General features: G+C 37.8%; 1 protein-coding gene across 4 annotated transcripts in view; it reads right to left on the bottom strand.

Annotated features, from left to right (window-relative positions):
- SLC17A3 (solute carrier family 17 member 3) overlaps positions 1 to 18555 on the bottom strand; it is a 39862-nt gene extending 21307 nt beyond the window's left edge. For 2 of the 4 annotated variants that reach the window (XM_035710602.2, XM_025442527.3), the window contains exons 1-2: positions 18438 to 18553; positions 1990 to 2103 (exon numbers count right to left, since the gene is read on the bottom strand). The gene's annotated coding sequence lies outside the window, so the exon portion shown is untranslated. Of the gene's footprint in view, positions 1 to 1989; positions 2104 to 17511; positions 17531 to 18437 lie in introns of those variants that run through there. The other 2 variants (XM_035710603.2, XM_049105933.1) reach the window with 2 other exon arrangements.
- Positions 18556 to 20337: the final 1782 nt, after the last annotated feature.

Below are 20337 nucleotides of genomic sequence, written 5' to 3' on the forward strand. Positions count from 1 at the left end.
ATCTCTATTCTAGACAACCAGGACATGCCCTGTCCTAGAAACCTGAAAGTCCAATCCCAGCAGATGTGATCATATCTATGACCATTCTCCCAGGAGATTTTATAAGCATTTACTCACATAGCTAAGCAGATGGTTGTGCAGAGGCAGTGAATAGGAATTCATATAAGGGAAAGTTCTGAGAGCATTTGGCTGCCCATGAAGCATGTGAACTCCAGGAAGGCTTGGTGACCTCAAAAAGATTTTGTGGCTGGATGCCCCAGCTGTGGGGTTGCAATGGTAACACAGTTGGACCCTGGCTAACCTCTAAGGCCTAGGGCTGTACAAAAGAAGCAACTTACAGGTGTCACATATATATCAACGTGTCATATATGTGTGTTGTATGTAAATGTTTTATATATGTACATGTGTATATATCAGTATACACATATACACACATATAGATGTATATATGCAATTTTTAAAAAGGTTTTATTTGAGAGAGAGGAGAACATGCAATGAGAAGGGGGAGGGGAGAAGCAGAGGGAGGAGCAGATTCCATGCTGAGCCCTACTTGAGGATCCATCCAGGACCCTGAGATCATGACCTGAGCTGAAGGCAGACACTTAATCCACTGAGTCACCCAGGCACCCCTATATGCAATTCTTTTTAACATTAAGCTGCCTTGATTTTTCACTACTACTCAGAAGATTTCTGGTTTCCTGGGTCAGAGACTATATACGGCATCCTGAGATGTTTTTGCTTTGAAGCAGTGTTCATAGGGAATCACACTGAAGGTCAGCTTCCTGCAGACCATTAGGTTTAAAGGCTATGGGTTTCCTGCTGACAAAATCCTACTTATACCCTCTGTAAGGTCACAAGTACCATCAGAAGGTTCCAACTTCTATATTCCTGCCTTACGAACTCTCCCTGATTGTCTCCTTTCAGTTACCTTCAGCTCATCCTCCATCTTCTGTTGATCTTAGTGACCTTCATTACCTCATCTCTACATTTCCCGTTCTACCCCCTGCCATCTTGGTTTGGTTAGCTTTCCCTCATTTCCTTGCTTCATGACTCAGCATTCCTCCAGATGCCATTTTGGACCGGAACCACCCCCAGCCCTATCTGTGTCAAAGCCCTGGAACCTACTTGATGTGGGAGGAAAATCAAGAGGACAGACTTGATTACAAAAGGTCAGAGTCCTTTGGGACACCAGGAGTTGTCTGTTGCCACAGTAAGTCTCTCAGATGAAAGGCCCAGTACAGACCTCTTGGTGACAGCGAATCTTCACGTAAGGGATGGAGATGTGGTTTCCCGTTTTTTCTTATCTGAAATATATCTTTGCACATCCTACAGCTCTTCCAGTGTGTCCCACTGGCTATTGGTATAACAAGTTATGCTAGCTGCTGTTGCTAATTACTGTACCTAACAGTTCACATCCACCCTAAATGGAGATTTTGACCTCCTTATCCAGGTCAGCCAGTTGATAAATAGAAGGTCTGATACTTGTTTCCAAGCCCCTGAATGTAATCCCCTAAATTCAGCTTTTATTTATTTATTTTATTTTATTTATTTATTCATGAGAGACACACAGAGAGAATCAGAGACACAGGTAGAGGGAGAAATAAGTTCTTCACTGGGAACCTTATGCAGAATCAATCCCAGAACCCCAGGATCATGACCTGAGCCAAAGGCAGACACTCAACCACTGAGCCATCCAAGTGCCCCTAAATTAACCCTTATACACCTCACTAGAGTGCCTGTTTCTTGGAAGTGTCTTGCACAGTTAACATTTTAAGCATGTTTACAGATGATCAGACACAGAACTTTAGCTCCCAGTTTATACCTCTCTTTTGCCTTGTTAAGGAAATAGGGGTTGTTACATCTTCACTCACCTTTTCAAAAATCAATATGAGAAAGCCTGGGAATCTGGGAGTTTATAAAATTGTTAGTTTGTTACACAGAAAGGACCTTTAGAGAGTTTTCATATCAACACCAGGGCAAGTGACTTACCGACTTAGTATCTGCTGGATGACTTCAACTTAGTACCCGCTCCTTCTTCGCCCTCTGGCCCTTCCTCGCTGGCAGACCCGCTGAGGACTCCTTGTTACCCTGGGGCTGGGACTGCTAATCATTAACAAATTTATCAAATTAGAAGTTGAAGGAAAAGTGGTTCCATGTCAAGCAGCCTCTGAGGAAGTTTTCAGAAATGTGCCTGGAGAAGTTGGAATCTGAAGCCCTTATGCGGCTCTGCCTACTTCTCTGCTGGTGTGAGCATCTTGTGTCTCCTCAAAACCTGAGACATGCAGTTTTTGCTTTGCTTTATGGTATCTTTAATGACTATAGTTCTGTTCTGAAAAGCAGAGAGAGAGAGAGAAAAAGAAGAAAGAAAAGAAAGAAAGAAAGAAAGAAAGAAAGAAAGAAAGAAAGAAAGAGAGAGAAAGAAAGAAAGAGAGAGAGAAAGAAAGAAAAAGAAAGAAAGAAAGTAAAAGAAAGAAAGATTATAATTAAATACAAAAGTTTAGGGATGCATGGGTGGCTCAGTGGTTGAGCATCTGCCTCTGGCTCAGGTCGTGACCCCGGAGCCTGCTTCTCCCTCTGTCTATGTCTCTGCTTCTTTCTCTCTGTGTGTCTCTCATGGATAAATAAATGAATAAAATCTTAAAAAAAATAAATACAAAAGTCTAATACTTTTTTTTCTATTTTGCATATGTTTTTTTCCCTTTGAAATTCTGTTGATTTTTTTCTTTGAAATACAAGAGTTATAATATCACAGATAAACTTGGATTTCATTCTTGCTTTCTTTGGTCCTCTTTTGTGCTCATGGACGTGTGCATGCGCCCACAGACACAATAAAAACATTTCACAAAAATTTGGTGAGATTTCTCCATACTCTTTGATTTTTACTACCTATAGGTGTGTTCCTAAACTATATAAAAGAATGCTTTGTCTTGTTTCTCAATTTGTATACTTGTCATGCGGTATGGATTTTTCTATAACTCACTTTGGACAATAAGCAACATGAATTCGGAACACCCACATGGGCAGAGTGGAAGCCAAGCCCTCTCAATTTCTTTTGCTTGGCTCGTTTTCATCTATACTCCCATGTGGTTGAAAACATCCTCACTGCTTTTCACACTTGTTGGTAGTTTTGCTTATCCTCATCTCAGGGATGAGGCAATTCTTTCAGATTCCCAGCTTTATGTATATAGTTCATTTCCTGCTCCCTGTGAGCTCAGTGCCTGCACACCTTTCTCTGTGAGAACACTCGAGTCCATCTCTAGCCATGGAAAATTAAACCCAGTTCTGCGCTTCTGGGAGCCTGCCTTACTTCAGATCCTGTTCATCACCTTGATTTTAAGTTCCTTCTTAGATCTCCCAGAGGAGATCTCCTTCTGATTTTATACCTTTTGAAGTGTATTGTGGGGAAGTAAACCATCTCCCAGTACCCTGGGGGGGGGGGGGGGGGAGGGGGGGGGGAGGGGTGGTGTGTGAGCCTGGCAGAGTCCATCACTGAGCTCAGGAATTCAGAGGGAGGAACCCCAGGTCTTGGGGATTTACAGCTACTGTTTTCCAAGCATTCATTCATTATATGTCATCCTCATACTTCCTTCAGATAAGTTTTTTAATAGTCTTTATAAGATAAGAAGAGAAAGGAAAAATGGATTTGTCCCTTGCACTTTGGGAATTTTAGCACAGAGGTCTAAGTTCATTATGCCAGGGGAGGGGATGTCACTTTCACCTTCCTGTATAAAAGATTTTTCCCTGAGTCATTTTTGAGGGACTCTGGACCCTGCAATAAATGAGTAACAACTTCTGAATTCAAATATCATGTGAAATATTGCAACTCTGAATCAGTATCCAAGTCAGAAAATGTGACTTTGGTTTTGTGATTTAATTTTTAACTTCATTTTAAAATGTCTGTGGGTTGGTTGTTCTTCCATTCTACAAATCGGACTGGGTAGAAGTAGACTCGTGTTGTTGTTGCATGGGAAAAATCCAACTTTGCTAACGCCTATAATTAATTTTTAAAAATTGGAATATAGGTTGAAATATTTCAAGTTATAGATTGTAATATCCACCTCTTTCAAATTTATGTTTTGCTTTTGAAAAAGATTGGTTTTTAAATTACTTTGTTTTAGTCATGCGAATTATTAGAGAAGATAAAGTGCATGTTTCTCCTTTGATATGAATTCACATTATCCTCAGGGTTGTTTTCATAAGACGTAGACAACTATCATTAATAATTAGCAGCATGACAATGCACCATGATATTGGCTCTGATTCTGGATAATATTTCATTAGGACTCCAGTGCACCATCCTTTCATGATCATAAAAAGCCTGTTGTTTCTAGTCTAGAAAGCCGGGAGGGGCCTCAGCAGAGGAAATAACCTCTCCTGTGCACACTCTACCCCAAACCTCTTAATGTCCAGCAGTGACCCTACACCCAGGCGGTGTAGCAGCAGCTGTCAAGCAAACACATCAGATGAGCTTAAATCCTGAAGCAAAAGACTTTACTAAAAATAATAATGGTTATTCCCTGGGGCTTGGCTGCTTTTGCAAATGCGCTTTGAGTTTTTTAAAGATTTTATTTATTTATTTGAGAGAGGGAGCTAGAGAGCACACATGAGCAGGGGGAGGGGCACAGGGAGAAGGAGAAGCAGACTTCCTGCTGAGCAGGGAGCCCCACCTGGGGACCCTGAGGTCATGACCTGAGCTGAAGGCAGATGCTTAACTGACTGAGCCACCCAGGTGCCTCTGAAGCACACTTTAAACCATGAACCCACATGCTTATCGTTATGTCTGCTTAGAACCTTAAGTCCTCATCATGGTTCTGGCAAGTCCTTTTCTCTCCAAGTCAAACTCCTGTTTGGGGTAAATGTGGTCATCAAATGCACAGTGAGACTTCATCTCTATTACTTTGTCTTTTATCAGCTGAGCAGCATGGTGGGTCTGTCAGCTATACAACGAATTCAGTTATGTGCTGGATTGCTACATGGCAAATACTCCTTGCCTTTCCTTAGACATGGCTTTCTTCCAGTCTACTTTCCAGCTTCAATGGCTCCTATGTTAGCAACTCCAGTACCAGGAGTACCTAGCTGAAAGTGCAAAATCATATACTATGAAGGATAGCATCCATAGGAAAAAAAAATACAATTATGACAAATATAATTTTCAAGAGAAGATATGGAAGAAAATTAAGAATGCTAATGGAATGACATGTTATGCGCTTCCAGATAGGAAAGCAAACAAAATAAAATGGCTATTTGTATTGTATTATAACTATCACATTTTCTGACCAGCATGGGTTATAAATTTTTATATATCACACTAAGTTTTTATCTAGGCATCTTTACTTATTGCCTGGGACTTGGAACAAATGTATTTTACCTGTTGACACTCATTTACTTGGAGATTATTGAAAGAAACAAGGATAAATCATACAACTAGGCAAAACCACACAGTGTACCTTACATGTAATAGAAAACCAATAAGGAAAAGTCAATTGCCATCATTGTTATTATCATTATCATTGTTATTATCATTATCATTATTATTAACAACACCTCTGAACTGTCATGTAATGCTACTCATAACTGAAAGGTATTAAAAATCTAACTTATCCAAAAGAATAAAAAATGATTAAATTAAAAAGTTAGAGGTAGTAATCTATGACAAGGAAATATTTCAACAAGATTACTGTGTGCAATTCACCAAAAGGAAAAGGAAAAGCATTCCCTGGAAACTAAGAATAAAACTAAATTCAGATTAAAGAGTATAAAACCTAGAACAAACATTCCACTCAAAGGTGAACCCACTGTTAAAATTAGGTACATAAAAGAGGTGCTCACTACTACATCTATTCACCACCGTGTTGGAAAGCACAACCAATACAATCACACAAGAAAGATATGTGAAATGATTGGAAAAGAAGTAAAACTATAATTATTGATAGATATGATTGTCCACATGGGAAACTAAAATCCTATTCATAAATTATTATAATTCATAAGCATTTAGCAAATTTGACAGATATCAACGTGACATTTATATTGCATTTTTAGTTACCAGCACCCCAAAAAAAGATCTTATAAAAAGTGCTATAATTCACAACTACAATAAAAGTACATAAGGAAAAGCAACAAAAGGAAATAAGGCCTAGGAATAAATCTAACAAAAATATGGCACATCTTTATGTAGAAAATTGTAAAACTTTATTGCAAGCTGTTAAAGTAGAACTAAATACTAAGTATAGAGACATGACATTTCCATGGACAGTAACTTTCAAAAATGTAAAAATCTCAGGTCTCCTCATATAATCCAAAGGTTTAACGCAATTCTGATCACTATTCCAACATGATTTTCCTTAATACTTGCTAGCTAAATGTATTTTCAAATAAAGAGTGGTTGTCTCTTACTTTCCAATTTTTATTTTTCTCCACCCCTCACACCTTTTTCAGTGATTCCTTTAGATGGATTCACTTATTTAATACTAAATATGTACTGGACACTGTTCTGAACACTTTACACATGAGAGCATTTTTCTTGCTCACTCACAACAAATCTCTATGGAAGGTACTGTTACTATGCCCATTTTACAGAGAGGTTAAGTAACTTGCTAGATATAGAATTGGGAATCCAATCCAATCCAATATATATATATTATATATATATAATATATATATATTTGTATATATATATACAAATATATCTGGGTATATTTGTCATTTCTAAGAAAACTTTGTTTTTCCTACATCCAATTCTTGGTGTAAGAATATTACAACATTCTGGGGGGAATGGGTGAAATAGGTGATGGGGATTAAAGAGTACACACTTCTCATGACGAGCACTGAATAATGTATAGAATTGTTAAATATTGTTGAATATTGTGTACCTGAAACTAATATAACACTGCATATTAACTATACTGGAATTTTTTAAAAAATTAATAAAAGAATATTATTCACCAAATATTTCTGTTGTTACTAATTTATGTAATTTAAATATTTATACTAATACTCATCTATTTGGAGGCGACACTAGTTTTTCCATTAACTTTGTTGCTCTATCTTTAAGGACGTCAAATTGTACTTGCTTAATGATTTCTGTTGATGGTGTTGTTTCCAAATGGAAGAATATATTTCCACAACCTAAGTGTGAATTACTACTTATGTGTGGGTTAATAGGCTTCCTGATTCCTAGAGCCTGTCTTGGGAGAGAAGGGCAGAGATTGGATGTGTCACTCGGCCTGGTGTGTGTGTGAGACACTGGCATTTTAAATATTATCTGAAACATTTTTGTTTATTATCCCTCAGTGACCGTGTTGGTCATTTAATGTGTAGCTAGATTTCAAATCTTGGAGAAAAGTGTGAAGGGTAGTTTCTATCTTCTTTTTGTTGTTGTTACTTTGTCCTCTGCTATCTTTATGAAGATGAGGAGTTTGCTTCAGGCTTGACTTGGCTTCTTTTAGGTTCCAAAGCTTCAGGCTTGACTTGGCTTCTTTTAGGTTCCAAAGCTTTTGAAGCAGTTCAATCCCCCCCTTTTTAAAGGATTTTATTTATTTATTCATGAGAGACACAGAGAGAGGCAAAGACATAGGCAGAAGGAGAAGCAGGCTACCACAGGGAGCCCAATGTGGGGCGTGATCCCAGGACCCCAGGATCACAACCTGAGCCAAAGGCAGATGCTCAGCCACTGAGCCACCCAGGTGCCCCTGGTTCAATCCCTTTTGATCTTTCCCTTTCCCGCTCAGATTCTCACTTCTTTTTCAGTGCTGAGCCAGGATGAGGACCAAGATCATTGACCTTCATTGTTTCTACAAAGGAGGATTAGGGACCAAACTCATTTATTGACCATTGCACTGCAAACTTGAGTTTTGATTGTACTCAATTAGTTGTGGCTTTGGGGCACCTGGGTGGCTCAATTGGCTAAGTGTCTGCCTTCAGCTAACATCGTGCATGATCTTGGGTCCTGGGATCAAGCCCTGCATCCCTGCTGAGCAGGGAGCCTATGTCTCCCTCTCTTTCTGCCCCTCCCCCAACCTCATGCTCTCTCTCACCTGCATGCTCGCTCACTCTCTCAAATAAATAAATAAAATCTTTTAAAAGTTTTTTTTTTAAATTAAAAATGTTATTAAAAAAGTTAGTTGTAGCTTCTAGATGTCAGATACTTGTGCTTCGAAGTGACTGGAATCCAACTAAAATGGTTTTGGAAGAAAGGAAAAAGAGAAGGTGAAGACTGTGACAGGAGGCACAGTAGTAACAAGCACAGTGCTGGATACCACTGACAGTATCTAAATCTCTCCCAACCAAACAAAATGAAACAAAACACGTCAAACTCATTTTTTCTGTCTTCTTCCACTTCCTTTTCCTAATCTTCTCCAAGAGTCAACAGACATTTCTGCAGACAATTCTGGAGTCTCATTCTTCATAACCATAAAAAGAAAGAAAAAGCAGCATGGTTAAGCTGCAGGTCTGAAATCCCAGAAAGAGTGGGATTTGCTAAGCACAAGATACTGTGCCACCATTTCAACCAAAGCATCGAGTACTCTGATTGGCTGTTCCCAACATCCCAAGATTTTTCAAATTACAGGTCACTACTCTGGTAAAATCAATTTAATGCTTCATAAGCAGCATATGTGGGTGTTGTTTTTTTTTTAATAACAAAATAGACTATGATAAAATAGAATGGAATGACTGACAATGCATCCTACTTAATAAGAGTTAAGATTGTTTCATGAAATTTTGGTTCTGAAACACATACACATATCTACATAATGAACCTGTATGTTAGTACTGCATCACAGTGTAAAAACGTATACTATTTACTGTAGGTCAAAAGGGTTGAAATTTTCTTTCTAGTACACATATTTTATAAGCTTTTTAAAATTATAATGCCTCTGCTTTATTAAATCTCTCAGATTCAATGTTTTTCTCTGGCATTTCAAAAAGATTAGCCTGGAATAGATCTTGCAAGTTCTCATCACAAGAAAAATATTTTTTTGTAACTTTGCATGAGGACAAATGGTAACTAGACTTATTGTGATGGTCACTTCACAATATATACAAATATTGAATCATTGTGTTATATACCTTACACCAGTATAATGTTACATGTCAAGTGTACTTAAAAAAAAAAAAAAAAAAAAAACCCCGTGGGGCACCCCGGGTGGCTCAGCGGTTTGGCGCCGCCTTCAGCCCAGGATCCTGGAGACCGGGGATCGAGTTCCGCATCGGGCTCCCTGCATGGAGCCTGCTTCTCCCTCTACCTGTGTCTTGGCCTCTTTCTGTGTCTCTCATAAATAAATAAAATCTTTAAAATAAAATAAAAAAACCCTGTGAATTCATTAAAATTCAATTTATTCATGTAAAAAATAATAAAACAAAGTTTTAGAAAAGGAAAAGAAAGAAAGAAAGAAAGAAAGAAAGAAAGAAAGAAAGAAAGAAAGAAAGAAGAAAGAAAGAAAAAGAATCCTCCAAAAACATTATTGCTTAACAGGGGCACGTGTGTGGCACAGTCACTTAAGCGTTGGACTCATGATTTCAGCTTGGGTCATGATCTCAGGGTGGTGAGATAGAGCCCAGCATCAGGCTCTGCACTGGGCATGGAGACTGCTTACGATTCTCTCTCTCCCTCTGTCTCTCCCCACTCACACTCACTCTCTCAAAAATAAAGAAATAAAAATAATTGCTTAACCATATACATACTTCATTTTATTGTACTTCACTTTTTGCACTTCACAGATATTGCATTTCTTACAAATGGAAGGTTTGTGGCAACCCTGCATAGAGCAAATCTGTCACTGCTATTTTTCCAACAGTGTTTGCTCACTTGGTATTTTTGTCATATTTTGATAATTTTTGCAATACTTCAAATTTTTTCATTATATATATATTTGTTATGATGATCTGTGATCAGTGATTATTGCTCACTGAAAGCTCAGATGATGGTTAGCATTATTTACCAATATAGTATTTTTTAAATGAGGTATGTACTTTGTATTTTTAGACATAATGCAATTGTATACCTCATAGACTCTGGTATAGTATAAAAATAGCTTTTTTATGCTCTGGGAAAACAAAAATTAATTTGACTCCTTTTGTTGCAATATTCACTTTATTATGGTGGTTTGGAGCAGAACTCACAATATCTCCAAAGTGTGCTTGTAATTGCATTTCAATACTCTGAGGATTAATGGTAAGATATACCCATTTCTCCACTGGACTCCAGTTTTGCATTCCTCACGACAGATCAGGATGTTGAAGCATATACACTAGCATTCTGTCCAAGGCCATGTGCATTATCAATTCCTTTTGCAATGGGTCTTTGAGCGGATGGCTGCTGCCCCTCTCACCTGGCACATCACCACAGGTGACTGCCATTACCTCCAGGCCATTCAAAAGACCGTCTGCTTCCTATTGCCTGGAGAATTTGCCAAGCAGGCAGTGTTCAAGGAGATCAATGCCATCAACAAGTATACTGACTACAAATCAGTTGCTTTGACCAGAACTTGAATATCATGAACCAAAGATGTTTTTTAGAGCCATCTTAGTTTTTAAAATTAAAGTTCTAGTTAATGCGTTTTTTGCTAATAATTCATTGGTTTTCATTTACCCAGTCAACTAGTAAATTAACATAAATTTCTCTCAACTTTAATACCTTTTCTTATGAGTAAATAGGTTTTTTGCAGTTTTTTGTTTCCAAGATTGTATTATAAGTACTATGAGCATGTGCTCTAAGGTATCACTTATGAAATGGTAATCTCTATCCTTTACTTTTTATTTACTAATTAATTAATTTATTATCCTTTACTTTTTTTTTTATGAGAGAGAGAGAGAGAGAGAGAGAGTGCTCTCAAAGTGCTCTTGGTAGAGGTCACACTCAGCTGTTTGTGTGTAACTTTCTGGTTGCCTTTTGCTTTCTGGGTTGTGCCTAACAAGTATTAACATAGTAAATTGAACACCAATAAAAAATAAAAAATTAAAAAAAAATTAAAAAAAAAACACTATCCAATCAGAGTGAATTTCAAACAGCTCATTTACATGTTGTCATTCTTGCTTTTCATCCAGAGACTGGGTTGCACCAATACTCATTTGAATACAGCAACTAAATAGATCTCATTTGATATCAAATGTCATCATTCTCTTAAAGTAGTGGTATGAGGCTGGATTTATGATGCCTAGGTCTTTATTTCAGGATTTTAGTATTTCAATAAATGACTCCAAGAGAAATTTTTTGCCATCTCTGAAAAGAAAACTTTCACCAAAACTCAGAAGATTTGCAGGAGAGATATTCTAGAGACAAGTAGATGTCTGTCTAGTTTAGTAACATCTTGAAACGGGTATACCCCACCATGGGCATTTCATCCAATGTTGTGTGTATTGAGAACTATTTTGTAAGAGAAATCTTCGAGTGCACAGTAGCGTATGCTTCCCACTTGGCTCATTGTAACAGGTGCTGGACCAATTTGTCTATGCATCTGCTCTGACCTGAGGAATTCACTAACCAGGCTATATCTGAAGACCTTAAGGCCATTACCAATACTCCAGCTCTATACAAATGAACTGCTGTTAAGAGGACTTGAACAACCTAAGACAAAGGTTCTTTTCAGAGCCATCAACATTTTCAGTTCATAGTTACCAATGTGCTTGTATTTCTAATACAAATATCTCTTGGTATTACCTGTTTGTGGACTGTCCAGGGTCCTGTAAAGTTGAAATAGTTAATAAAACTTTTCTTTTCTACTATTTTAAAGAAAGATTTTTACTTATTTATTCATTTATTTTTAAAGTAATCTCTACACCTAGTGTGAGGCTCAAACTCACAAACCCTGACATCAAGAGTCAGATGCTCTACTGACTGAGCCAGTATTTATATATTTATATTTATATAATATATTTAAATATATTTTAATATATTTTGTCAGAAGGAAGACAATAGCCCAAATGGATGTAAACACCTTATTGCTTATACAGATACCAGAAGCAAGATCAATATGGTGTCACCTTCTTGTTTTCCTAGTTTCACAGGATGAGAGGGACCTGGAACGGGCATATGATAAATGACACAAGTACTGGGTTGGTCTGTCATTGAAAAGCCAACTAAACTATGGCCAAGCAAATTTATAGCCTGTATTTGTGCCCAAAGGGTAGAGATAGAAAGTCCTATGCCTCCCTGGAACCAGAGAGGCAGATAAGAAGAAATTGCCTTATAGAGGCTTCCCTCAACATGTAGCTGGGGAGGCTGATGAGAAAGGACCTGAGACAGTTCCTGGTGAATGCCTCTTCACATGCTCTAAGGAGGACTACAGGGTAGTCTGCCAAGATGGATCACAGTGCAGTTGAGTCCTGCCAAAGCCCTACCTGGTGGCCCAAGTGGGGATGTGCGGAGTCACAGGGTGCCAATAGCAGAACCACTCTTGTATACAAACTACAGGATTATTTTGCCTTACTGCTTGCAGTAGTTAAATTTCTTCTCAAAATGTATTGTCTAATAGTTGGACACAATGATTAAAAAAATAATAGTGGATTTGAGTTTCTCAAGGATAATATACAGACTTATTTGACATATGTTACTAACAGATATTAATGAAAATTAAATATAAAATATTAGTAACTATCCACTTAACAACTTCTAAATGACACATAGTTATTTTCTTCTTTAATTAATATCATGAAATACATTTATGATTTTTAGCATTAACAACAATAGGAGCCAAACCAATGGAATAACATCATGAAATTGCTTTTGAAAAAGGCAAAAACACTTTGTTTTCAAAAAAGGCAAAACCCTTCTCAATCTAGAATTCCATATATATCTACACTATAATTTTAGAGGGCAGGTGAGATAAAGACATTTCTAGACAAGGCTGTAATTTTTGATGACTTACAAAAGGATGTTTAACTTAATGTATAGTAAGAGAAAACAGCAAGGCTATTTTTAATGTTCAGATTTCAGAAATCTAAGAGTCGGATAACACACTTCTGGTAAAAATGTAGAGAAATAAGAAGGGCCTTGGAAGTAGTAGTCATGATCAATTTTAGAAAAAGAGTAGGAAAATGAGAAAGACTTGAGGAGCAAATTACCTGTTTCATACCCTTAGATGGACTCAGAGCCACAGAGGCAAATATTAGAGAGCTGTGCCCATAAAAATGAAATTTGGAATGCTCTGATTGTGTCTCCAAGCTCTTTAAGGAGACTGGTCCTGTTTAATCATAAACTTTTATTTTTTTTTATGTTACTTTGACAAAGAGCAAAAATTCATCCTTTCACTGGATTTTAAGCTTCTTCTCTATCTCTCCCTTACTTTCTGTGTATCCTCCAGCAACTGAGTGAGATTAAGAGCAAAATTAATCTCATCATGAGGAGGAGGATCAGGATTGCAGGTTAAGACCACTTCACTGGCTCTTGTGTTAGGGGTGGTTTTCATGGTGTCAAGTGAAAGGTTGGGGCTCACATGTTAGACTTATATGGATCACCATGCAGAAGGCCATGTGAGACCAGCTTCAGGACAGAAAACAGCTAGGGTGGAAGAGCAGACGGAATGGAAAGGACAATGGATGAACTAGCACAGCTTTGCAGACCACATGCCTGGAAGTCAGGATTTGTGCCCCATTGGCACCCATTTCTTTTCACTTCTCTCTGCCTCTCTCTGACCCTCTCTCACTTTCTATCGTTTCCCTCTTTCCTCTACCTCCCCAACCTCTCTTCTTCCCTCACAACCCCAGGCTCTCATTTCTACTGTCTTCTTACATATCACTTTCCTTCTTTTAGTCTTCAAGTGGGAAAAATCCTTTGCCTGGCAGTCTGGAATATTACCCTTACATCTTCACCATAAGACAAGAAAAAGTGTCCTGTCCAGGCTCTAGATCAGAGAGTCTCATGAAGGACTCTTACTGGCCCAGTTCCGGGTGCATGCCCAACTCTTGGACCTAATACCAGGGCTGAGGCATTAGGTAGAGCTCTCTCATTAGCTGAGACTATCTTATATGTGCCTTTGGTCACCTGGAGGGTTCTGGGTAGCTGTTACCATAGATCCAGAGTATTGCAAAGCACAAATCTTGATATACCAGTGAAATCAATTTGCACGGCTATGAAGAACCTTCTTGATAAATGAACTATAATAGGAAAGACCAAGGCTTTATTCAAAAGAATTGAAAATCTCAGAGTATATCTCATGTAATAAAGGTAATTATTTTATAAATATTTTTGTTTCAGGGCATCTGGGTGGCTTAGTTGGTTAAGCATCTGACTTTTGATTTCTGCTCAGGCCATGTTCTCAGGGTGGTAAGATCGAGCCCAATATGGCGCTCAGTGTGGAGTCTGCCTAAGATTCTCTCAATTTCCCTCTGCTCCTCCCTTCCCCCACCCTGCTCATTCACTCTCTCTCTCTCTCTCAAAAATAAATAAATAAATACTTAAAAATAAATATTTTTGTTATGGTTACATTTGTGTTTATGAATATTCTTGATAGAAATAAGATACTATGTATTATACTATGCAATATTATCAGAAAAGTTTTTAAAAAATCATCTGCTGCACAGTTTTTATATTTCAGTTATATTAATAGTTTCCCACAATTAATGCACTTTAATGTATTCTTCACAGTAAATGGTGCCATTTCTTAGTCTTTCAAAAAGGTTGTGTTATCGAATGATTGCTCAGTCACATAACATCTTTACTGTTATTGCATACATTGGTGTAGTGAATACATATACTAGTTTCTCCATCTATTTTTAAAATCTAAACTTTGTTTTCATTTTGTTCCTTATGAAATTCACTTGTTTATGTGCCCATTTCTACATTCTATCTCTTTATTCTATCACCCACCTCAATTTCTTTTGCAGTTAAAGTAATATACCTTTCTCATCAATGGACTCATACTTGTTCTCTGAGAAATTCAGCTTCGAGAACTTTAGTTTGACATGACTGCAAGTATAGACAGCCCAAATCACATAAATGTTTCAAAATTGGTCTTTTATTTATTTGTCTTCTTGGAATATGTATAAACAAGCATGTTTCTTTCCTATATTGCTGTTTTTAGGAAATTCTGGGTGTACTAACAAGCTGCATTAAAAGAATATTTAATTGATTCTTAGTCACACATTGAATCGTTTTTTATTACTTCTGAAAACCATGGGCAACTTAAAATTGATAGTGTTTTCGAACTTCCCTTGGCTGTTAGTAGACCTGAAATAGTAACATTATCTATATTTTTCCCTCTTTGAGATATAATTGACATGCAACATTGTGTAAGTTTAAGGTGCACAACAGGACAATTTGATATACAAATATATTGTGAACTTATTACCACAATAAGATTAGTTAACATATTCATCACCTCACATAATTACCATTTTGTGGGTGTGTGGTAAGAACATTTAAGATCTACTCTCTTAGAGACTTCAAGTATATGCAACAGTGTTGTTAACTATAGTCTGTGCATTAGATCTCCAGAACTTATTCATCTTGTAACTGGGAGTTTTTAACCCTCTAACCAATGTCTCCTTTCTTTTTTTAAAAAAATATTTTATTTATTTATTCATGAGAGACACAGGGAGAGACAGAGACATAAGCAGAGGGAGAAGCAGGCTCCCTGCGAGAAGCCTGATGTGAGACTTGATCCCAGACCCTGGGATCATGTCCTGAGCCAAAGGCAGACAGACGTTCAACCACTGAGCCACTCAGGTGTCCCCTAATGTCTCCTTTCCCCCACATTTCCAGCCTCTGGCAACCACCAATCTACTCTCTTTCTATGAATTTGTTTTTTTAAGATTCCATGTATAAGTGAGAATTGCCTTTGCCTTTTGGGATAAATCTCAATTGTAATGATGGATATCCTATAATTGCCACCTCTATGAGGCTTGCAGATATGTGTAATTTTCTGGATATTAAATAATACTTCAACAAAAATTATTTTAAATGAGATAATTGCTACTGTCTTTCCTCTAAGTACTTGCCAGCTCTAAAATTCAGAATTCTTCAGTACTGACTATTACATATTTTGAAACAAAAGCTCCATTGTAAATACAATTTATTATTTTGCACATGTAACACATTCACAGGGTTTGGAATTCAAATCTACAGAAAAGATAATAAAAAACAAGCAACCAAAATAAAACCAAACAAATTCTGCTTAGCCATCTTCTCTAGTTCTTTAGTTCCTTCTTGAAAAAAACAGAGTCATGCCTCCTTATAACTTTCAGAGACAATTAGAAGTATTTTTTTCTTTCTAAGAGAATGGATGGCATGCTCTTCTTCAGTAAATTAATACACATATATTTTTTCTTTTGTTATTTAAAAAAATTGGAAACAAAAAATACCCAATATTCATCATCCTAACCTACCAAAAACTGTCAACTATATATATTTTTCTTTTTTCTTTTTTTTTTTTATATATATATTTTTCTTGTTGGCTTTTTTACCCTGCTTGTCTTTTTACTTGTTTGGACATCAGTACAGAAAAATTTTAAGGCAAGTACTTTAAGACGTTTCCTTTTCTCTTTTATTACAAAACTTTAAGAGCGCCAGGGATTCTTGAAATAATAATAATTAGCTATCATTCAACACATTGTTATCTCACATCTATTTGGTGTCAGGCTATTTGTTAAGAACCCAGAAGAAAAAAAAAAAAAAAAAAGAACCCAGAAGAAAAGCATGGCTACCACCTTCTAGGAGATTGCCTTCAGACAGAACAGAGAAAGGTGCAGAACTTTAAAATAAGGTATGACAAGATTATCTAGGCTCACTGATTTGCTTGGAATCCTAGGAGAGGGATTGTTTGCTAAGAGTTTTCCAGGTGGGAAAGCACATGCAATGGGAAATAAATATGAAAGATTGGCTAGCTTGGGAATCAGGGAGTATTTACTGTGATTAGCGGAGAGTCCTGGGGTTTGATGCCTACAAAGGACTAAGGTTTGCAGATGCTTCTACACACATGAGATGATGGTAAGCAAGGAAGTTACAAGCCTAGGGAAAGGAGGATAGTTGGAAGCCAGTAAGAAATGGGGAGAGGGAAAGAGAGCCACAGGATCTCAGGGCATAGATGGCAATGCTGAAATCAGAGTATAAATAAAGAGGACAGCGGCAGATGCTATGAAATCCTTCCATGGAGCAATGGGACGATGACCCTGGAATTGCTGAACCAGCACCAGCGACATATTCAGTGCCAAATTATATAATGGAAAACAAATCAAATGTTGCTGGAGAAAAACCCAGGGAAGAGAGTTTTCAGTAGTAAAGTAGACAAGAGAACCCACTCAGCTTACTAGGGTGCCAAAGGTGTCTTCCAGATTCCAGGAACTTGGGAGAGAGAGTTGGCCAGGTTGGATCCAGGCATAGAGCCTGTTCACCTCACAGTATAATCAGCAATAGGCAAGTGAGAGCAGGTCCTTACAAATGCGGCAGTATTTAGTTAGAGTTCTTGATAAACTGATATGCTGGGGACTTATTGATTTTAGGATAGAAATGGAGCAATATGCAAGGTAAGTGGGGGTGAACCTCAGGCTGCCTCCCAGTATTCCTCTTGTGCATACCTGGAGAGCATGCCGGTTCTGGTTATATGGTTCCTTGTTGTGTTTTGGAAGCTTTTACTTCATCAGTCTTATTAGCCTTCATTTGAAGTCAAATGCCAGATAATAACCTTCTGTCTTGTAAGTGGAATCATTTTAACTAAAGCATGATTTAGCCTTGGATCAAATTTCTCCTTGCTGTTTGCTATTCTTTTATAAGTTCCCTTAAAACACACGGTAGAAAGGCTCTCAACACCCTGCATGAAAAGCTAGTAACTTCCATAATCGTGTTCATTTATGTGTGCCTCAAAATCATGACTCTTCAATTTCTGAAAAGAACCATATCACATCTTGCAAGATTTCCTGATCATTGAGATCCAGCCAATCTCTCTGTATGCTAAATCTTACTACATATCTTTTCTGTCTCTGTTGCCTCATTTTAAAATGAGGGCAATAATGCTCCCTCACCACTGGGTTGGTTGTCATAAGGATAACTGGCCTATAATAAGCAGGGCACAAATGTTGGTTATGTTATATTATTATCTCTATTATTCACCTTCTTTTTATACATGCTGGTTCTTTTGCCTAGAACACACTCACTGTTTTTCTTTATGTAGTAATTCCTGTTAACTTTCAGAGCTAGGCTCAAGCCAATGTCACTTTCTTGATGGGGTCTTCCATGGCCACCTAGTTCCCTCAAATCTCTCCTGTCGTTTGACATTGTCTTCCATTAGTGCTCATTCTAATTGTAATATGGGATTGATGATGGAGTTTACCACTTAACATCTCAATTGTAATATGGGATTGATGATGGAGTTTACCACTTAACATTTGCTGCTCCCGTAAAACCCATTCCTCCATTTCACTTCCCCTCTTTAGGACTTTACTCAAATGTCTCCTTTCAGTGAGTCTTCCTTTCCTGTTTAATTTTTCTCCTTAACACTTCTTACCATCACTCAACATGTGGTTTGTTTACTGACTGCCTTGCTTCCTTCCATATGGACATGGATGATATCTTTTTGCTCAGTACTCTAGTCTGAGTTCCACAGCAGGCATGGGATATTATATCCTCAGAATGTGGATATGTGGAATGTGGAATGTGTTTCCATTTAGGATGTGGGCTTCCACGGTGAGGAGAATATTGACATCATTTGTCATTGTGCCTCTAGCACCTCACCCAGAGACACAGAGAAATTGCTCAAAGCTTACATAAATGAAGAACAAAAAAGATAAGCTCATCCAGAGGCCAGGCTACAAGATAGCCGATCTTTTTCTGAAAGGACATGGAGAGCCTCAACCTTAAGACCAGAGGCTACTCTTGAGAAGGAACTATTAAATTACTGTTGAAAACTCATAAAGATTGATAATAATTGACTTTGAAGAAATATATGGGGGCACGTCAGGGCTCAGTTAGTTAAGCATCTGCCTTCGGCTCATGATCCCGGGGTCCTGGGATCGAGCCCCACGTGGGCTCAGTGGGGAGCCTGCTTCTCCTTCTGCCCCTGCTCATGCTCTCTCTCTCTCTCTCTCTCACTCACTCTTAAAAAGGATATATATGAATAGTGATGATATCTGCATGGGAAGAAGAGCCTCTCACTTCATTGTATCTTACTTATAATTTTCTAGGCCACTAATCTGAACCTGTTTAACACATTTTAGTTCTTCCCTATATATGTGTGTGAAGCCAAAGACCCATGTACATCCACCCTTGGAGTGACAGCATCTACATGTACCATACAATGGAACAGCTAAAAAATCATTCCTCAGAATTATGTCCAAGAACCCTAGCAAAATTTATAGCTCCAAATGCCAAATTGGCCTTTTCAAGCTCCTGGGTGATAACAGATTTGTAAGTAAGGATATTGTGCACCAATTTCAATGATGCTCAGCCTCTCTGCTTCACTGAGACTTCTATGTCTGTGGCACCCAATTTCTATGCTGGGTCCCCTAGAGACCAAGGGTAGAGGTGGATTTGGATCCATAGTGTTAGACCATTGAGGATAATTCACCCTTAAAACTAGGGGGCACTTTCTGGATCTGAAGAGTCACATGTCAACAGGGAGAGGGTACTCCCTTGGTTTAAGAAAAGTAATTAGACATGACCACTCAGAACATGGTTTCAACACAAACCAAAAGCCATTACATTCTGGTTGGTGATGTCCATGCACTCAGCAACCTCTGCATACTTATTAATTTGAAATAATCATTGCATAAACTGATATCACTTGGAGCAAAGCTCAGGTCCTAAGCATTGTAGTGGCACCCAGAGTAGCAAGGGGTGGTTCCAAAGGAGAAACCATCCTCACTTTATTTTGGCAAGCAGCTGGCTCAGATAGAACTCGTTCTATTCTGCAATAATTAAAAAGGAAACAAAATAGATTTCATATAAACTTATTCTCAAGATTCCGTACCCCTTCTTTCTAGTGTTACAATTTTATTTTGAGGAATTGTCTTTCGCATTGTATGAGAACATATTGTGGTGATGAGTCTTGGTGTTCCGATCTCCCTCTGAGCTGAAGGGGTCACTTGAGACTTTGGCCATCAGATCTTCAGGCTCTGTTAAAGCCAAAGATTGAGCATTTCACCTAACTTCCACCAATTAAATTCTCTCCTGAGACCTTAAATATTGAGAAGAGGGATGGGAGAATGGGGAATATAGAAGTTGAAACCATTTATTTCAGCAATGGAGCAAGCTGCTATAGCTACGAGACATTCTGAAGCTACCTTTCTTTGGGTTTCACTTTGATATTTGGAGCAGCCCCACTTCAGTTTCTTTGACTAAATCCATGATGGCATAAATGATCCATTCTGTGTCTATAGCTACAATCCAAAACTCCTTTTAACACAAAC

Source organism: Canis lupus, chromosome 35, assembly GCF_003254725.2.
Source record: "Canis lupus dingo isolate Sandy chromosome 35, ASM325472v2, whole genome shotgun sequence".
NCBI classification, from domain to species: Eukaryota; Metazoa; Chordata; class Mammalia; order Carnivora; family Canidae; genus Canis; species Canis lupus.